The 21,530-nt window shown below is 45.8% G+C and overlaps 1 protein-coding gene across 2 annotated transcripts in view; it reads left to right on the forward strand.

Moving 5' to 3' along the window:
• The window catches only part of LOC119966423 (voltage-dependent L-type calcium channel subunit beta-2-like), a 461,782-nt gene that overhangs the window by 54,461 nt on the left and 385,791 nt on the right, over positions 1-21,530 (forward strand). The window lies entirely within an intron of this gene.

Raw genomic sequence — 21,530 nt, forward strand, 5'->3', positions numbered from 1 at the left:
GTTGCAATATGGAACTTAGGGAATAGGGGATGGAAATGGAAACTGTAATAAATTCAAAATATCCAGCAGCATTTATGTAGGTTGAAAACCTGGTTAAAAAGTGCCGATTAACAGATGTGTCTCTGGAGTCCCATTTGAACGAAGTGCTGAGAATTTGGGTGAGGAGGGACAGGTGGTCCTCCTTTGCTTTTTCTAACTTTTTCACCCTGTTGGAATTGGTTCTTACTCTACTGCAGGGGAAGAAGCTAGCTTTCAATAGTATATGGTAAGTGGTTAAGGTTTCAGGTTTAACATGGTATGGAAACGAGTAGTAAGATTCATTAAATACATAAAATAAAAATAAATAATTGGGTAATCAGGAGTGAGAGTCCAGATGGCTGTGTTGCCTGCTCAGTGCTGGGGTTTGAGACATCTGCTCAGGGGTGTATAGGAACTTGGAGTGGGAGGGGGAGATCCAGTGAGTGTAGCCCATGTATGTATCAACGACGTAGGCAGGGCGATCAAGGAGGTTCTGTATAGTCAGCTTGACTATCTGGGCACCAAATTAAGAAGCACAACCTCAAAGGTAATAATCTCGGGATTATTACTTGAACCATTTGCAAATTGGTGTAGGATGTATAAGATTGGAGAAATGAATGTGTGGCCCAAACACTGGTGTGGAAGAAATAGGTTCCAGTTTGTGAAGCACTGGCAGCAGCACTGGGGAAAGTGGGGGGTGCACCATTGAGACGGTCTATGCCTGTTCCATGCTGGGGCTGGTTATCTAGCGAGCCGCGTAACAAGGGAAGTAGAGAGGGTTTGAAAGCTAAATAATGTGGAAAAGGGATCAAATTTAGGAAGATGTGCTGAAGCTAAGGGTAGAGATACGGCAAGTGAGAAAGGTAATGATATGGGAAATGATAAACAGAATGCGACAGGGAAGGAAACAGTGTATCAGTCTATGAGTAAATCAGCAGATAGGGCAAAACTGATATAAGGACAAAACAAAAGGCTCTGGGCACAATCCAACAGCCATGCTGCGCCTAAAAATCAGCGTGCCTGATAGGAGCCGGGAGACCCCACTCCCAGGATCTACATGGCTCACAATTCAGACATTGTATTGTAAATCCTGCCCATTGTGGGCTTCACAACTTTTTAGCACATTTGCACATTAGAGTGAGACAGCTAGTCTCACTTTAATATGCAGTTTCTTGAGGCACCCAAGACTTTGGGATCTATCCCCTTTGCCCCGGAGACATCGGGTGAGCGCTATTCAGCACTGATCTCCACAAACGGGCACCAGATGGAACAACACTCGCGGGAGCCTCCCAGGGGATTGGAGGCCCCCATGTGCATGCCCTTTGGGCAAGGTGGTACCCTGGCACTGCTGGTGCCACGTGGGAACTCTGGTATTGCCAGCCCAGCACCCTGGCACATCCATGTGGATGCCAGCCTGGCTCTGCCAAAGCATGCACTGACAGGATACCAGGTTGGCAGTGCCAAGCTGGCATTATTTGTGTGGGTACGATTGGGTTGGGGGTGCCCTGTGCGGGTATTGGGAGGGCGTGGACTGCTAGTCTCACTCTAATGTATGTTCCGAAGATCTAACCGAGGTGTGGGATCTAACTCCTTCGCCTTGGAGACCTCCGGCGAGCGCCGTTCAGTACTGGTCCCAAAATGGGGATCAGATGGAATGGCACTCATGGGGGTCTCCCAGGGGATTGGAGGAACCCAGGTGCATTCTCTCTGGGCAGGGTGGTATCCTAGCACTGCGGGTGCCACCTGGGCACCCTGGCACTGCCAGCTTAACACTGCCAAAGTGCTCAGGTGGCACTGCCAGCTGGCAGAGGCAGTGCCAGGCTGAAACTGCCAGTGGCTCAAGTTGTCACTTCCTGTGCAGCGGTGATGGAGCCTGAGGGTGCAGGAGAGCCTTGGGACCCCCTTGTAGTGAGCTGGGGTTTGAAGGAATTGGGGTTTTGGGGGTCACATTGGGGTCTCGAGAGATTGGGACGCCATTTAAAAATAGCGTCCTGATCTCTCGCTGCACTGAAGAGTTCCGGCAAGCGGAGCTCCTCAGTGAAGAAAATGGGGCTAACTGCGCCCCCATCTGGGAGTTCCCTGCTGAGACCTCGATCTATCCAGATGGGACTGCAATAGCAGGGTGTCTGTCTGCACTCTGAGAGCCGGGAAACACCCGGCTAATCTCGCACTTCGGGACTCTGTCCCCATTCGGGTAAATCATGCTTAGTCTCCCAAACAGAGATTCCTGCCCGTTGTATTTTACTCCTGTCAAAGTGGACATGTTCATATTTTCCCACATTATACTCCATCTCCCAAATCTGTATCCCATTGCAGACTGCTGTGTCCTCGTCACAATGTACTTGCCTCCACGAACAGGCGCCGGAATGTGGCGACTAGGGGCTTTTCACAGTAACTTCATTGAAGCCTACTCGTGACAATAAGCGATTTTCTTTTTTTTTTCATTTCATCTAATGAGTAAATTGAGCAACCATACATTCAGTCCCGTCACCCAAGTCATTAATATAGTCTGTAAATAGTAGAGGATCCAGGGCTGTTCCCTGTGGTACTGTGCGAGAGACAGCTTGCCTGAAAATGACCCATTTATGCCTATTCTCTGTTTCCTTTTAGCTAACCAGTCCCTTATCCATGCTAATATATTACCCATCAATGGTATCTGATCTGAAATTCTTTTACAATAAATTATGACCTAAAATGGTAGAATTTATTGGTTCACTGTTCATTTTTTAAGGCAATATTTGCTAGTTATCTTGCTTGATTCAGAGCCAGCATGTTTCTGGTTCTTTTTGCTATATAGTTAGTAAGAAACATAGGCTAGACACTCACTTACTTTATCTTGCAGTGATCGTGCTCTTTGTTACCAATTTCGGAGACATGATTGTGAAAGTATTTTCAATTACTCTCTTGTTTGCTTTCCTGATTATTAAACACATTGGACAAAGTATTTAACAAAGTGCAAAAGAAAATCATTAATCATGGCAACACAGAAGATTCCAGAAGGGAAGCATCTATCCACAACTTGGCTGAAATAACTTCTGTATACAAATTTGTTTTAAACAAAGCTATCATCCCAGATCTGCACTGTGTTAGCCAATTTCAACTGGGCCATAGGGTAAAGACTGTGCCCTTAGGTTAGGGATTTGACTCTTTTCCAGGGACTGCACTTTTGCTTATTATTCAAGAAACCAGCAGGAAGTTGATGCTTGTGAGGTGAGGAGAGCATCTGGACCGGCTGTAATATCTTCTACATTCAGATACCCAGTCGCTATTTGATGTTCTTACTTTCAGCCAAGGCTCCCACACAAATAAAGTCCATTGGACAAAGTACTCGAGGGTAACTATGATCTATAGGGGCATAATTCAATGAAAAGGGGCAACATGTTAAGAAGAGAGTAATAAAAAGAAAATCGCATTTTGAACACCATTGTCTTCAAGCATATAATGTCAGACGGGTAATTTTCAAGCCTCAAAAACAAGGGAATCTGGGTCACTTTATAAGAAGTTAAAATATTAAAAATTTCAAACCAACCACAACCTGCCTGCCACCAGGCCACCCATTTCCTGTTTTAAAGAGGTAGGATGGTGGATTGGGCCACCAATCCGCTTTCAGGACGCATTCCAGTCAGTAACAGCTTTTAAGGACCCTGACTGTTCCCATTTCAGCAAACTGATTTTTTTTTAAATTTCGAAATTATGTCTGGCGTCAGAAAAAATCTGGAAAGTAAAAAGAGAGGACAAGAGGTGGATCCACAGTGTATATACCTACTTGTTGACCAGGAGGTTCATGGTTCCACCTGGCCCAATAGGTTATCTGTAAGCATCCATCCCACAGCGAACTGTCCGGATGCGATGGCACCCCTACCCAGCCACCATCTCACTTTCCCCAACCAGCATATCATTCCCTTCTTTTAAATCCATTCATGGGAGGTGGGCATCACTGGCTGGGCACACATCCCTTCAAAGTGGCAGTTAAGAATTACCCACATTGCTGAGGGTCTGGAGTCATTTGTCGACCAGACCAGGAAAGGATGGCAGATTCCCTTCCCTAAAAGGCCAGGTGAGTTTTTACAACAATCAACAATGGGTTCATGATCATCATTATAATTTTAATTGCAGATTTTTATTGAATTCAAATTTCACCATCTGCCAGGTGGGATTCAAACCTGTGTCTCTGGAACATTACCCTGGGTCTCTGGAACATTACCCATGGTCTCTGGAACATTACCCATGGTCTCTGGAACATTACCCTGGGTCTCTGGAACATTACCCTGGGTCTCTGGAACATTACCCTGTGTCTCTGGAACATTACCCTGGGTCTCTGGAACATTACCCATGGTCTCTGGAACATTACCCATGGTCTCTGGAACATTACCCTGTGTCTCTGGAGCATTACCCTGGGTCTCTAGAACATTACCCTGGGTCTCTGGAACATTACCCTGGGTCTCTGGAACATTACCCTGGGTCTCTGGAACATTACCCTGTGTCTCTGGAACATTACCCTGGGTCTCTGGAACATTACCCTGGGTCTCTGGAACATTACCCTGGGTCTCTGGAACATTACCCATGGTCTCTGGAACATTACCCTGTGTCTCTGGAACATTACCCTGGGTCTCTGGAACATTACCCTGGGTCTCTGGAACATTACCCTGGGTCTCTGGAACATTACCCTGTGTCTCTGGAACATTACCCTGGGTCTCTGGAACATTACCCATGGTCTCTGGAACATTACCCTGGGTCTCTGGAACATTACTCATGGTCTCTGGAACATTACCCTGGGTCTCTGGAACATTACCCTGGGTCTCTGGAACATTACCCATGGTCTCTGGAACATTACCCTGGGTCTCTGGAACATTACCCTGTGTCTCTGGAACATTACCCTGGGTCTCTGGAACATTACCCTGGGTCTCTGGAACATTACCCTGGGTCTCTGGAACATTACCCTGGGTCTCTGGAACATTACACTGGGTCTCTGGAACATTACCCTGGGTCTCTGGAACATTACCTATGGTCTCTGGAACATTACCCTGGGTCTCTGGAACATTACCCTGGGTCTCTGGAACATTACCCATGGTCTCTGGAACATTACCCTGGGTCTCTGGAACATTACCCTGGTTCTCTGGAACATTACCCATGGTCTCTGGAACATTACCCATGGTCTCTGGAACATTACCCTGGGTCTCTGGATGACTAGTCCAGTGACAATATCACTATGTCACCACCTACTTATGATCCCTGCATTTCCCTGGGGGGCGGGGGGGGGGGGGGGGGGGGGGGGGGGGGGGGGTGGGGGGGGGGGGGGGGGGGACCCATGCAGACACGGGGAGAATGTTCAAACTCCACACAGACAGTGAACCGGGGCCGGGATCGAACCTGGGCTCTCGGCACTCACATGATAAAGTGCCATACTGAACAGAACGGACTACTGCAAAGAAGTATGCTGCCAACTCAACAACCAGGAACATTACAGACAGTTGCCTGCAGATCCTACCAAAGATCTGCAACATCCTCTTCGCAGTCTTCAACACGTCATTGATGAAGATGAACATCTTAACAAGGCCACCCGACACCCCCAGTACTTGCCTTCAAACAACTGCGCTCCCTCAAACAAACCATTATTTGCAGCAAACTACCCAGCCTTTAGAACAGCGGTCACAACACCACACAACCCTGCCATGGCATTCTCTGCAAGGCGTGTCAGATCATCGACATGGGTACCACCATTACACATGAGAACACTGCCCACCAGGTACGCGGTACATACTCATGCAACTCGGCCAATGTTGTCTACCTCATATGCTGCAGGAAAGGATGTCCCGAGGCGTGGTACATTGGTGAGACCATGCAGACACTGCGACAACAGATGAACGGGCATTGCGTGACAATCACCAGGCAGAAATATTCCTTTTCAGTCGGGGAACACTTCAGCAGTCAAGGGCATTTAACCTCTTATCTTCAGATAAGCGTTTTCCAAGGTGGCCTTCAGGACGCGCATCAATGCAGAATCGTCGAGCAGAAACTGATAGCCAAGTTCCGCACGCGTGTGTACGACCTCAACCGGGACCTTGGATTCATGCTGCATTACATTCATCCCCCTACCATCTGGCCTGAGCTTGCAAAATCCTACCAACTGTCCTGGCTTGAGAAAATTCACACCTCTTTAACCTATGACTGTCCCTCTCTCCAGTTACTCCGTCTGCACCTGTAAAGACTTAATTACCCGCAAAGACTCTCATTCAAAGTATCATCTTGCATCACTGACTTTGTCTATATATGTGTTTGTGGAACCCAACTCTTCACTCAGCTAATGAAGGAGCTGCGCTCCGAAAGCTAGTGATTCAAAACAAACCTGTTGGACTTTAACCTGGTGTTGTAAGACTTCTTACTGTGCCCATCCCAGTCCAACGCCAGCATCTCCACATCATGATAAAGTGCAGCTGCCTTCAGTCTGATCTAATTTTTACAAGGTGGGAGTGGTAAAAGCGACTTGTGCACATTAGACATGGTAGAGACAAGTTTAAACTTGCTGGAGTTATTTGAAGAGGTAGGATATCCGATTGGGTATAGTCCAGGGACATCTTTCGGAGAGGTCAAGTGTCGTCTAGAATTGTGGAAAGTAGACATAAATGTGTGTACAAATTATTTCAATTGATTGAAAATGTCAAGGGAGCTATCAACTGTCAAAGGAATTTAAATGTCCTGCCCTTTAAATATTTGGAAAAGAAAATGCTGAGTGGGAAAATGTTTGCTTGTGTTTTCTATTCCACTCTGTCTGGCTACACTTGGCTGAGGATTGCCATTATACAATGAATCCTGTCTAACTTATCCTCACAGTTAAATATCTGGCTGTTCACAGTTTGATTGGCAGCTCCAAGCACTTGAAATGGCTTTGAAGTTGGAATATAAATTAAAATAATTGTTCTGAGAAGGGCTTGAAGGACGTTTAATGCAGTGAATGCTTTTTCATCAATGCGAGTATTTTAAATTGATCAAAAATGAAAAATTGAAAAATGAAAATTGCTTATTGTCACGAGTAGGCTTCAATGAAGTTACTGTGAAAAGCCCCTAGTCACCACATTCCAGCGTCTGTTTGGGGAGGCTGTTACGGGAATCGAAACCATGCTGCTGGCCTGCCTTAGTCTGCTTCCAAAGCAGCGATTTAGCCCACTGAATAGACACTGAAGAAGTTTATTTAGTCTCAGACTGGTCCTCAAGTCTGCTCATAGTGTATACTGGGTGAGCTGGCATGGGAGAAGAAAGGTGGGGGTAGGTGCATGGGCTGGCATAAATTGGCACTTAGTTGGCACAGGGGCTATAATGGGCCATTAGGGGTTAGGTGGAGGGGCATTGTTTTGCATGGAAAGTATGAAGGACCATGGGGTTGGATGGCATGTGTTGATATGGATGTTGAGTATGTGGGGCTTGAGGGGGATTTAAGGGGTGAGAGTGGGAGGGCTGTGTTTTGTTTTATTATTTTTTGCACAGTACTGAAGCACTGGGGCAGGCCTCCTGCTCAGCCTGCCAGTGCCTCAGACAGCCCCTGTGGCTGCGAATAAGGTGGCAAAGACCATCACTCCCATAAATAACACCCCCCAGCACCCCCACCCCAGCAGACTGGAAATCTGACCTTCTGGGACACTTTATCAGGGGTCAGGCACTTGCGTAAATCCGGGAATTCCCACAACAGATGTGAACAAAAGGATTCAGGCTATAATCTCTGTCCTCCTGCCTGTTGCAACACAGTAATTTGCAGGCTCTTTTTCATAATATGAAATTCAGCCCATTGAAATATCTTTGGAGCCTCGGACTTAATCCTATCTCTGGCATTGCCTCTCAGGCAAATTAAGACCTTTGGTCGCTCGTCATCACGTTTCGGAACCCTGGCTACATAAAACTTTCTTCAAAATTCATTTATGGGATGTGGGCATCGCTGGTTGTGCAAGCATTTATTGCCCATCCCTAGTTGCCCTTTCAGAAAGTGGTGATGAGTTGCCTTCTTGAACCACTGCAGTCTTTGAGGTGTAAGTACACCCACTGTGCTGTTAGGGTGGGAGTTCCAGGATGTTGCCCCAGTGACAGTGAAGGAATGGCGATATATTTACAAGTCAGGGTGGTGAGTGATTTGGAGGGGAACCTCCAGGTGGTGGGGTCCCCAGGTATCTGCTGCTCTTGTCCGAGATGGTAGCGGTCGTGGGTTTGGAACGTATTGCCTAAGGAACCTGATTGAATTACTGCAGTGCATCTTGTAAATGATACACACGGCTGCCACTGTTCATCGGTGATGGAGGGTTTGTGGAAGGGGTAGCAATAAAGCGTGCTGCTTTTTCCTGGATGGTGTTGAGCTTCTTGAGTGTAGTTGGACCTGCACTCACCAGGTGATTGGAGAGTATTCCATTATGCTCCTGACTTGTGCCTTGTAGATGGTGGACAGGCTTTGGAAGTTCAGGAGATGAGTTACTCGCTGCAGCATTCCTAGAGTTTGAACTGTCCTGGTAGCCACAGTATTAATATGGCTAGTCCAGTTCAATTTCTGATCAATGGTAACCCCCAGGATGTTGATTGTGGAGGATTCGGCGATGGTAATGCCATTGAATGTCAAGGGGCGTTGGTTAGATCCTCTCTTGTAGGAGATGGTCATTGCCTCGCACTTTTGTGGCGCAAATATAACTTGCCACTTGAAATGAAAAATGAAATGAAAATCGCTTATTGTCACGAGTAGGCTTCAATGAAGTTACTGTGAAAAGCCCCTAGTCGCCACATTCCGGCGCCTGTCCGGGGAGCCTGGTACGGGGATCGAACCGTGCTGCTGGCCTGCTTGGTCTGCTTTAAAAGCCAGCGATTTAGCCCAGTGAGCTAAACCAGCCCGGCCTGGATATTGTCCAGGTCTTGCTGCATTTGGACTATTTCATTATCTAAGGATTCGCGAATGGTGCTAAATATTGTGCAGTCATCCGCAAACATCCCCACTTCTGACCTTATGATGGAAGGGAGGTCATTAATGAAGCAGTTGAAAATGGACGGGCCAAGGACACTCCCCTGAGGAACTCCTGCAGTGATCTGGAGCTGAGATGATTGACCGCCAATCACCACAACCATCTTCCTTTGTGCCAAGTATGACTCCAACCAGCGGAGCGTTTTCCCCCTGATTCCCTTGACTCCAGTTCAATTAAGGCTCCTTGATGCCATACTCTGTCAAATGCTGCCTTAATGTCATGGGCAGTCACTCTCATCTCACCTCTGGCATTGAGCTTGGCTAGGGGTGCAGCAAGTTCTGGAGCACAAGTCTTCAGTACTCTTGCCGGAATATTGTCAAATATTACAAACATAGTTTGTAGCATCCAGTTCCTTCAGTTCCTTCTACCAGTTCTTGATATCATGTGGCGTGAATCGTATTGACTGAAGACTGACATCTGTGATGCTGGGAACCTCCGGAGGAGACCGAGATGGATCGTCCACGTCCTCCTGCATTGTGGTTTTCTCTCCACTCTTATACTGTGGCTTGTACATACACAACCTTCATGTCTCTGCCTACTTACAGTAACAGCAGAATCATCTCCATGCTCTAAAAGCTGGTGGAAGATTTGACTCAGTTCTGATGATGCAATGGTGACAGAAGTGACTCGTGCCCTGTGCCTTAATGGAAGTGAGGACAGAGTTCTCTGATCAATACGTTCACACGGAAATAACAGTAATTAGTAGGGAAAGAAAGTCCAGGGAGAAACATTTTCATCAAAGTGCTCTCCTATGTAAAACAATGATGCTTGTTTTTTGTTTAAAAGTCCCTGTATTGATAACACGTTTTTACTGAGGTCAGGTGGAAGTGCGCACTTCCCCAGGGCAATTGCGCTACACTGCGAGGCATCCAGAAATGTGGTTTAAATCACAAATTTCAGATCGTTCTGACTGGATTGCACCAATATTTGCACAGAGAAAGTTAGAAGGATTAAAGCCACTTCTAACTTCTGGGTACAGACCTAGACTAACCCCCCACAGGAATAGCCCCCATACCCCTGACCCCATCAGGAGACTTCCCCCACCCGCCAATGATGACAATGATTGCAGACCTAAATTCAGGATATTTCATTTTACCAGGTTTGTTTAGTCAAGATTCTTGTGTAGTTTTGTTTTTCATTTAAAACTAATTTAACGGCAAGTTCTCTGAAATACAAAAAAATCTGATCCGGCAGACACACAGTCTGGCCGATGCTGTGATTCATGAAGTCTTACAGACTCTTTAATGATACAGTGTTTCATGGTGAGTACATTTCTCTGTATAAACTTAGTAGGTGAGAATCCAAAGAATTCGCTGACAATCACTTTCATTTGAAGACTTGAATGGAGCGCAGATTTAATGTGTCGTTTGTAATCAGCTACCAACTGCTCAGTGCCAAGAAGGATCCTTGAGTAACTCTATAAAAGGTTATACATAAATTCGTAGAGCTGTCTGCACAATATATTAGATAAAAGAGAGGGATATGAGTTGAACAATCATTTAAAGTTAATCTATTTAAATTTACGGCTGTATTCACCTCCAGTCCTACAATCACAGCCAGCCCCTAGAACTCTTATGTTCCTCTGACTCTGATTTCTAATGCATTCCCCACACCATTTGTCCCACTACTGAGAACCATGTCTTCAGTTTGATAATCCCCATGATCTGAATGCCCCTCCCTGAACCTCTCTGTCCCTTCAGTGCCCTCTCTTTCAAATCTTCTTAAAGATTTTCTTAAAAATCTAACTCTTTGACCAGACTTTTGGTTGCCATCCCGAATATCACTTCCTTTGGTTTGGAATCCATTTTTGTCTGATCAAACCTCTGTCTTGGAATTTTTTCTGTGTTAAAGTTACTATTTATATACATGTAAGGTGTTGTGGACACATTTACAAATAGGCTTTTATACTTGTTTAATATCCCAGTTTGCGTCCCTGGATCCCAAAGCCATTCAGTAGGTTAGGACGGCCTGTAACATAATGGTTGGATTTTGCAGTCGGCAGAGAATCTTACATCAGTGAAGAATTGTCACTGACAGCAAACCAGGAAGCAAAAACTATTGGTTATCCTTCACTTTTATTGTACAAAGGGCCTGTGGTGAATGTGATTCACGCTATATATAGTTGCCAATATCACTCCATGTATATATGTTCGTTATCTACCCATTGTAAGTGCAGTTGCACTATCCAACCACCAGGGGGAGTCGCTCGGGGAGTATGCGAGAGTTTGTACTGGGCTCCTCCCTTGGCTCCGCCCAGGACTCCTCCCCCTGGGACCGATGTATAAAGATCAGTGCCTTAGAGCCAGCCTGCCAGTTCACCTGAAGTTCAACGACGAATAGGCTGGCTCTATTGTAAGTGTATTAAAGCCTCTGTTCAGATCCAACTACACGTGTTCGCTGAATTGATGGTTCCACCAGGGCCAACTAAATATTGGGTCCTAGACGTGGGATTAATGTAGAAGTTAAAATATCATAATCTATGGATTTTCTTTTTCAAAATATAGAAATTTGACATTTCCCAAATAGAAAATAATTTTTCGAGGCCAGAGATGTTGCTCGGCAGAAATTACGAACTTAGTATTCTAATACACTGCATTCAATGCATAATGTTTGTAAGAATTTCTACAGCAAGATTGATAGTGTAAAAGTCAAAGTTCATGTCAATTCCCTGCTTTCTCGATATTTCAAGAGTGCAGAAGGAGGAATCTCTGACAGAAACATTCCCACATTTCATAGCATTTATGAGGCTGCAAAAATTTGTCAATTTCACAATTATCCTTGTGGTGATCAGAAAATCTGGACTGATATCCTGACATTAGGTACATATCAGAAACCTGGCTGCACTGATGATCTGATAATCTCAAGATTCAGGATGAATTTGTTCCCCTGTGTTGCTCAGGTCCAAGATAATTTGATAATAGAATCCGGGGTGGAGTTTTAACATGGCTGAGCATCTGGGATTGTTATGTGGGGGGTTTCAATTAGGAAAGATACTGAGTCCGTCGGAGAGCCCACTCCAAAACATTGTCATGTGAATTCTATGGAGGCAGGAGAATGGGATTTACATAGAAATCAAAATATCATAATCTATGGCATTTTTTGTCAAAATGGAGAAGTTTGACATTTTCCAAATGTAAAATTGCGCAGTCAACACACTTCCAGGAGGCAGGTCGTCAAATTAAATATGTTAGGGAGGCTGGCAGCATGTGACTTAAGCTGCTGTACAGGTTTTACTGTGTGTGTCTGAGTTCCCCTGGCCTTGGGAACCAGCAGCTGAAGAAGCAAGGTGAGGGCACCTTTGGGGGCAGATGGGAAATGTCCTCACTGCATGACTTGTGGGCCAGAAGAAGCAGCAGTACTCTCCACTTCGGCCCTTCAATCTGCCCCACCATCAAACTCCAACTCTCGTCCAAACAACCTCGCCTGGATGCCAAACCTTTCAATCAAACTGACTTTGGGGTAGAGAACCTGTCGGGGTCAAAAGCACAGTTAAAACTCCGCAATATGCAGGAAAGCACAGGCTTTCGATTTCCCTTCCCAAAATCATCCCCACACTCACCTATGTAACCTGGCCCTGTTAACATCCTGGCCTTTGGCATTATGTTTACTCATGATTTCTGACACCCGAGTATGCTTGATAGAGATTAAACTCATATTTTGGCATTAACACCAAGGTTGAGAAGGGGACTGTTAACAATCAGTAAGAGGCAGATCTGATGCCAGAGACCTGAGTTATGAGCAGAGACTACAGAAAATCAATGTTGTTAGCACCATAAATACGATGAACGAGAGGGGACCTCACTGATGTATTTATGATCCTTAAAGGTATTGACCACCAAGATACTGCTTACAGCAGCCCCAAGAAGGGAAATTGGGTGAATATCTGAAGAGACAGTTTGGATATAATTACTTCCCACAAAGCATGGTGGATATTTTAAATGGTCTGCCCAGCAAGGCTGGCAATGTTATCATTTCAGTAGGGAGTTACGTATGCATTCCTGATGGAAATCAGTCGTAATGTATTCTGGGTTTTTTTTACAGTGGGAAGGCTAAATGAACCAAAATTAGTCTTTCCAGCCCAGAACATTGCTCTACGCAACTGATGCCTTTGATTGATTAATATAGCAAACTACACTATATAGTCAATTTATCATTACATGTGTCTTTTAAACTATTTAACTTCAGGAGCTTCCTTCCAATCTGTACTAATCTGCCCTACTGGATAGCTATGCAATATGTTAACACTCTTGTGCAACCTATTTATTGCCATCAGCATATTCACATAGAACCAGAGAAATGCTATGATGCAGAACAAAACCATAGGGGCTGGTTTAGCTCACTCGGCTAAATCGCTGTCTTTTAAAGCAGACCAAGCAGGCCAGCAGCACGGTTCGATTCCCGTACCAGCCTCCCCGGACAGGCGCCAGAATGTGGCAACTAGGGGCTTTTCACAGTAACTTCATTGAAGCCTACTCGTGACAATAAGTGATTTTAATTTTTTTTTTCATTCAGTCTATCACGTCTGCCAAAAAAGAGAAAAAACAAAATAGCCGTTCATTTTAATCCCACATTTCAATGCCTGGCCTGTAACCTTGCAGGTTACAGCATTTCAGATGCAGATCGAGGTACCTTTTAAGTGAGTTGACCATTTCAGCCTCAACCTCCAATTTAGGCAGCGAATTCCAGATGCCCGCCACCTCTGGTGAAAAGACTTTTCTTCATACCCCCTCTAATCTTTCCACTAATCACCTTAAATCTATGCCTCCTGGTAAGTGACCATTCATATAGGGGAATCAAGGCTTTTTTGTCTACCCTGTCTAAGCTTTTGATAATTTTGTACACCTCAATTAGGTCACCCCTTAGCCTCCTCTGTACTAAGGAAAACAACCGTCGCCTATCTAATTTCTCCTCGTAGCTGAAATTTTCAAGCCCTGGCAACATTCTTGTAAATCTCCTCTGCACTCTCTCCAGAGCAATTACAGAGGAGGCTAAGCGGTGACCTAATTCCCCCCCCCCCCCCCCCCCCGCCCCGCCAAGGGTGGAAATCGTGCCTACCGAGAGCTGCTGACCAATTAAAAGCTTGCAGCTCTTGTGCTCAGCAGCGCCACTGGGAGGAAGTGGCTGCTGCTGAAAAAACACCTACCAAGACCGAGGATTGAGGAGCGACCCAGGCCACAGTTAGGTAATGGGGTGGTGGGGGGTGGGGGAGGGCGCTCCGCGAGATAGGCTGTGCAGCATTAGGAAGTTGGGAGACCTGTTCATTGACGGGAGGTTTGCGAGCCTGGGTGAACTGGAGGAGAAGTTTGAGCTCGCCCGGGGAATATGTTCAGGTACCTTCAGGTCAAGGCGTTTGCTAGGCGGCAGTTGGAGGGGTTCCCTTCGCTGCCCCCGTGGGGGGTAAGGGATAGGGTGCTTTCGGGGGTGTGGGTCGGGGATGGGAAGGTGTCTGACATCTACCAGGTGATGCAGGAGGTGGAGGAGGCGTCGGTAGAGGAGCTGAAGGCTACGTGGGAGGTGGAGCTGGGGGAGCAGATTGAGGAGGGGACATGGGCGGACGCCTTGGAGAGGGAGAACTCCTCCTCTTCATGTGCGAGGCTTAGCCTCATCCAGTTCAAGGTGCTGCACCGGGCCCACATGTCCGGGTCTAGGATGAGTAGATTCTTTGGGGGCGAAGACAGGTGTGTCAGCTGTTCAGGGAGTCCAGCGAACCATGCCCATATGTTCTGGGCATGCCCGGCACTGGAGGAGTTCTGGAAGGGGGTGGCGAGGACGGTGTCGAGGGTGGTAGGATCCAGGGTCAAGCCAGGCTGGGGACTCGCGATGTTTGGGGTTGGGGTGGAGCCGGGAGTGCAGGAGGCGAAAGAGGCCGATGTTTTGGCCTTTGCGTCCGTAGTAGCCCGGCGGAGGATCTTGCTGCAGTGGAAAGATGCGAGACTTCCAAGCGTGGAGACCTGGATCAATGACATGGCGGGATTCATTAAGCTGGAGAGGGTCAAATTCGCCCTGAGGGGGTCGGTACAAGGGTTCTTTAGGAGGTGGCAGCCTTTCCTCGACTTTCTGGCTCAATGATAAGGAACTAGGTCAGCTGCAGCAGCAACCCGGGGTTGGGGGGGGGGGGGGGTCTTAGGGGGATAGTGTTTAAGTTAATTTGCTTATTGTTAATTTATTTTGTGTTTATTGGGTTTGGGGGGGGGGGGGGTTTGTTATATGCGTTGCTACGGGTGCCGGGGGGTGTTTATTATTGTTATTGTTATTATTGTTCTGTTGATATATATTTTTCAAAAAATTCCAATAAAAATTATTTTTTAAAAAAGAGCTAGGCTGTGCAGGGCAGTCTGCAGAAAGTGCAAGGAATAGCTCTCAGAAGATTCTGGTCTGTGGTTCGTCCATTGCTGCCTTTTGTAAGAGGCAAATACAATCTATCGTGATTGCCAGTCCCATTTCCTACTAAAGGCTTTTATATCTGCTTTTTACATCTTGCTAACAATCACTCATAAACATTTGCTAATTGCAGATTGATTACATTGGCTAAAGATCAACCAGTGTTTTGTTTCCTGCAGTCCACAATACTGTATTACACTCCACATATTCCCTGTATTCTTGATAGAGACATTCAGGCTCACAGATTGACCAGCAATGGCAGAATAAATGGCATGCAGCAATCAAATTAAATGTAGCTGTATCTTCAGAAGAAATAAGTTTCATAACCAAGCCTCCGATTTTATCGTTTTCACAAAAAATGGCCAGAATTCCTGAACTAAACGCCATCTGAAAATATCAGTCCCTTATGTAACCAAGTATAGTTTGACTTCTTGAGACACTGGCAAGTAATTGGTCTTAATAGCTGATAATTTACAGAAATCCATTCCCTTTACAGGTTAAGCGCAGTATGCAACTCATCACTTCAGCAAAATGAAACGATGCAGCTAAAGGTTAGAGACCTTTAGTTGCATTTAGAGTCATTTAGTTGCACTAAAAAGCTACCAGATCTTTTCATGATAATTTAAGAGATTCAGAAATAAAAATCTTCCATGACCTTGGCACATCCAAAAGCACTTTCCAGCCAATTAAAACGCTTGCAGTATAATTCCTGTTGTAGTGTAGGAAATATAACTGACAATTTTTTGTATAACAAGATCCCACAAGCAGCAATTAGACAATGACAAGATAATCTGTTCCAATTATATTAATATTGTCCAGGACATCAGGGAGAAAGCACCTGAGCGGGTACATGGGGTACTGTCACGGATCATAGAGCCAGACGGTTGCTACAGCAGCAGCTGACTCAGGATGTTCCACAACATAAAGGGCCCTGTTACACCCAGTTTTACACCCAATGTTCGCAGGGGCAGGATCATGTTTGGTTCATTGACTATGGAAGGAAATCTTAGGCGACTAACGGGGTAGTTAAATGCCGAACTGGTTAGTAGGGCTGTCTCCATTCTCTGCCTAGTTGTTTTGAAACCTGTTAGACCTTCTATCCAACGTCTCTCACACTTCTTCACTTCCCACCCACTTCCCATACTCCCTCCATTCCAACTCATGCTACCTCATACCTCTGTGCCAACCCCATAGCAATTCACCCAGTATCCTCATGAGCTAAGTGGAAAGGAGAAAAGAAAAACATCAAACAATCTAATCAAGCTCTCACTCATACATCTTTGATAACAAAACACTTCCCATTCATGAAACCCATTCAAAGATTTCCATTCCCATCATGTTCAATTTGCAAAGACAACTATTCTTTGAACAGAGTCATAAAATTGTCAATCAAATGTGAACTCAGTCACATACTATCTATTGAAACTCAGCCAAATATTCAGGAAGTCAAGCAGTAAAAGGGAATACACAATAAATGGGATTATATTAAAAGGGGTAGATGAAGTGGGAGATCTTGATGTGCAAGTGCACAATACCCTAAAAGTAGCAGTACAGGTAGATAAGATTGTAAAGATGGCATATGGTATGCTCTCCTTCATTGGCAGAGGTATACAATACAACAGTAGGGATATAATGATCGAACTATATGAGACACTGGTGAGGCCAAAACTGGAGTATTGTATGCAGTTCTGGTAACTACATTACAGGAAGGATGTAATTACTATGGAGAGAGTGCAGAGAAGATTTACTAGAATGTTGCCAGTGCTGGGGAATTGTAGGTACAAGGAGAGACTGGAGGGGTTGGGGTTGTTTTCCTTGGAACAGAGAAGGCTGAGGGGTGGCACAGCACAGTGTTCGCACTGTTGCTTCACAGTGCCAGGGACCCGGGTTCGATTCCTGGCTTGGTCACTGTCTGTGCGGAGTCTGCACATTCTCCCCGTGTCTGCGTGGGTTTCCTCCGGGTGCTCCGGTTTCCTCCCACAAGTCCCAAAAAGCGTGCTTGATAGTTCATTGGACATTCTGAATTAGGGGATTTTCACAGTAACTTCATTGCAATGTTAATGTAAGCATACTTGTGACACTAATAAAGATTATTATTATATGATTGAGGTATACAAAATTGTAAGAGGTAGAGATAGAGTAGACAGGAGGAAGCTGTTTCCCTTGGCAGAAAGTTTCAAAAGCCAAGAGTCATAGATTCAAGCTAAGTGGTAGAAGGATTAGAGGGAGCAGGAGGAAAACCTTTTTACGCAGAGGGTGGTGGGTGTTTCGAAACACTGCCTGATTGGTGGTGGAGGCAGGGACCCTAAATTTCTTTCAAAAGTACCTTGATCTGTACCTAGAGCTGCAGGGCCAGGGGCCGTGTGCAGGAAGATGGGATTAGAAAGGGCACCTGGGCATCTTTGGGTCAGCATGGACAAGATGGGGTGAATGGCCCCCTTCTGTTCTGTGGGTCTATGGTTTTATCACCAACCTTGCAGTATGCAAATTAGCTATGGTATTTTCCTACAAATTTATAGTGACCACACGTTGTAAATAATTTGTTGACTGTGGATTGCTTTGTGATGTCTTGGGGCTGTGCAAAGCAGCGTGTAATTACAAGTTTTTACCATTTAGTTTCTCTTATAACTGAAAAATTGATGGAAAGCAATTATACCGATTCCCACCGATTCTACCACAATGGACTCCAGGTGTGGTAACCTTCTCCATGATAAAGGGCACCAGCATTGTTTAGAGCAAAGTGCCACATGCACCCATTTAAATGCTTTCTCACTGAAGAAAGCATATAGGGCTGGATTTTCTCTTTGGGCATGGGAAACTGAGATCAGGGACTGTTTTTTGGGTCCCAAACCTGGCCCCAGGAGGAAACAGTCACTCACTGGGATTTTTACTTTAATTTTCATTAATTGGCCTGGAGACAGGTTCTCTGTAGGCTGCCTCTTGAAGTTGGAGGTGAGTCAAAGGCCTTCCAGCTTAAAAGGAACAGCAGGCTTAATGGAAGATCAGTAAGGGATTGAAGATGGAAACTTCCTCTCTAATTTTTTTTAACGTTTACGTAAAGAATAGATTCAGCAGCTCAGCTACCTCTGTTGTGGGTTGGGGAGGATAGATGGTAATGAGGATTCCTTTAGGCAGCCTATGGCTGCGCCTGCAGCAAGATAGGCCAGGACAGTTTTCCCCAGCATGCAGCTTAGCACCTGACTCCAAGTACCTAAACTGGCAAGAAGAAGATAGGTGGACCTGACAGATTGGCTCCCAACCTTGATCCTACATCTGAAAAAATTAACCTGAGGTAGGATGGAGCTGAGGAACCGGCACGTTGGCTTGTGGGACTAAGCTTCAGCCCTGACTGCATCCGACCCCGATTGCGGCCCAGCAAGGGGGGGGGGGGGGGGTCAGGAATTCCTGCCCTTAGTTTTTTCCTGAATGAATTTGCTAACCATCCAGCAGAGGAAAACACATGTTAGGTGCAGAATTTTGGTGTTATTTAGCAGTGACAACGTCCTGCTGACAGGATCTTGGTGACAGCAATTTATTTTCAGCAATTTCAGATATTTTATAATTAATCTCAATGCTTCTTTAAACATATGCATAAAAAATGATCAGCTACTCAAAGAAACATATACAATAGCGCTGGTTCTCAGCATAAGCAGGCCTGAAATGAAACAGACCACTTGGTAAACCACATCTATCAGAATTGTGTCACTGTGAATTTTTCACAAATCTTTCTGCTGATCCAATTATTGTTTTACAATGGCCCAGTTACCATGGGGATAAATTATTCTGATTTATTTAGATTACTTAAATGGCAATGTTTCTTTTCAGATGTTGCCTGAATGTTGTCTTTCTGCACTTTGGAACAAATTATTTTATTGCCCATCTATGAAACAATGAATATTTTAATCATGCGTGTGGTGATCCTTGACCAGATCCCCAGGTTTTGCTACAATTTGGTTAGGGACCAACAATCTTTTGTTTAAAGTCGACAAAGTTTTAGATTCAAGACACTTATTAAGTGAATAGGACCACAAGATTTCATGGCCGGATTCTCCCTTTTGGGGACTAAGACCCCACGCCCACCGGAAAACGGGTGAGAATCACTTTGGACTTTTTCCTCGAAAGTCCGGGGTAATTCTGTTTTCCAGGGGGGTAGCAGAACCCCAGTGTGCGTCCGCAGCTCTGGCTGCTGGTGGGGCCCTGCTGTCCAGACTGCGCGGCTGCGCATGCGCGCGGCGGCCCATTTCAGCCCGGGCGCCGCCGACATGGCAGAACCACACAGCAGGCTCACGCAGAGTAAGGTAGGTCCCCCCCAGATCGCGATGGCCCGCCGATCGGTGGCCCCCGATTGCAGGACTGGCCACTGCTGAGGCCCCCCCTGGAGTCAGCTTCCCCCCACCTCCCACCAGGACCACCACGGGTCCCAGCTCCCGCCGGGTGGTACCAGATATAAACCACGCCGGCAGGTGTTCGGCTGGTCGCCCGTGGATGGGCCGTGGGGCCGCTTTCAGCAGCCCCTGACCAATGCCGTGGCAACCGCGTGGGCCCGATTTTCCAGTCGGTGTAGAATCGGCAGCCCGGCATCGGAGCGGCTTGGCGGAAAATTCCCGCGCCCCCGGTGATTCTGCGACCCAGCGCGTGCTCAGAGAATCCCTGCCCGCGTGTTTTGAACAAACAAAAATAAACTTTACTTTGCATAGTCAGAAAGGCAAAACAATTTACAATAATACATTATAATCTAACATTCAGAATTAATATGAGGTACACGTAAATTAACAAACCAACTGTGGTCGAACACACTACACTGCACAATAACTGGCAGGTGCAACCTAGATAGGTTCCCCGGATTTCTCACCAATGTACCCAGACATCAATAACGCTGAGTGAACCAATCTCACTGAACTTCTGTCTCTCTCAGGAGGGATTTACAGTCTTCACCTTTGAAGGCATAACCTCGGAATTCTTTCAAAGATTTCTCCAACCCGGATGGCATCAACAACGGCTCATCTTGCAGGCTTTTAATCCCATCTCCCAAGATTCCGTTCTCCTGGATTCCCAAGTATACACTCAAGCACCAACTCACAAGCACAACTTGAGCTCCTCGGCCGGGTCAAACAGAACACTATTGCTCAAAAGTGGTATCTTTACACCAACGGCCCACAGCACTAAATCTCAGCTGCCATATTGGATTTTCAGGTCTTTGTCTGAGCCCTCTTTGATTACCAAGGCTTCCCTTGAGCCCACTTCACTTAATGTCTGATACTTGTACCCTTTTCCTATTTGGAGTTTTCTTTCTCTGTCCTTCTCTTTTTAACTGAACTGGGACTTCTAGCTGTCCCTGACCCCTCTCTGCGACTCTTCTTTTGGGTCTTCTCCCTGTCCCCTTCCTGGGACTCTTCTTGATGGTACTTTGCTCCTGGTCACCTGAACCAAGTGTTTGCACCATTTTTGCTTAAGCAAGTTGCACTTGGCCGAAAGAATGTAATAATGCCACTTTGTGCCTGTGCAGCCTGTTCTCAGTCTGTACATATGCAACAGCTCCAAGGCTCATCAGGAATTGAAGTTCCTGACCTCCGCCCTCAACACTAAGGTAAACGAGGTTTTCATAATTTTTTTTTTAAAAGAAAATTTAGAGTACCCAATTCATTTTTTCCAATAAAGGAGCAATTTAGCGTGGCCAATCCACTTAGCCTGCACATCTTTGGATTGTGGGGGTGAAACCCATGCAAACACGGGAAGAATGTGCAAACTCCTCATGGACAGTGACCCAGAGCCGGGATCGAACCTGGGACATCGGCACCATGAGGCAGCAGTTCTAACTACTGTTCCACCATGCTGCCCCAATGGTTTTGATAACATGTATAAAGGATATTTATTTGTACATTTAGCAGACAGAATGAGAAAGCAGAGGTGATAATGAAATAAACTCGCAACTAGCTAATGTGACTCGTGTGTGCGTACCTGTGTGTGTGCTGTTGGGAAGGGGTTCAAGGGGGTGACAATAATCACTAAGGTGGCTTCACTGGAACAGTAAGACTTGTCCCAATCTTTGTGTTCTTTCATACTCTCATGTAACCTAAATCCCAGGCTTTACCAAGTTTTGTTTTCCTTACATTTGGCCACAAAAGTGAAGGTGCTGGACAG

Source organism: Scyliorhinus canicula, chromosome 5, assembly GCF_902713615.1.
Source record: "Scyliorhinus canicula chromosome 5, sScyCan1.1, whole genome shotgun sequence".
Classification (NCBI taxonomy): domain Eukaryota; kingdom Metazoa; phylum Chordata; class Chondrichthyes; order Carcharhiniformes; family Scyliorhinidae; genus Scyliorhinus; species Scyliorhinus canicula.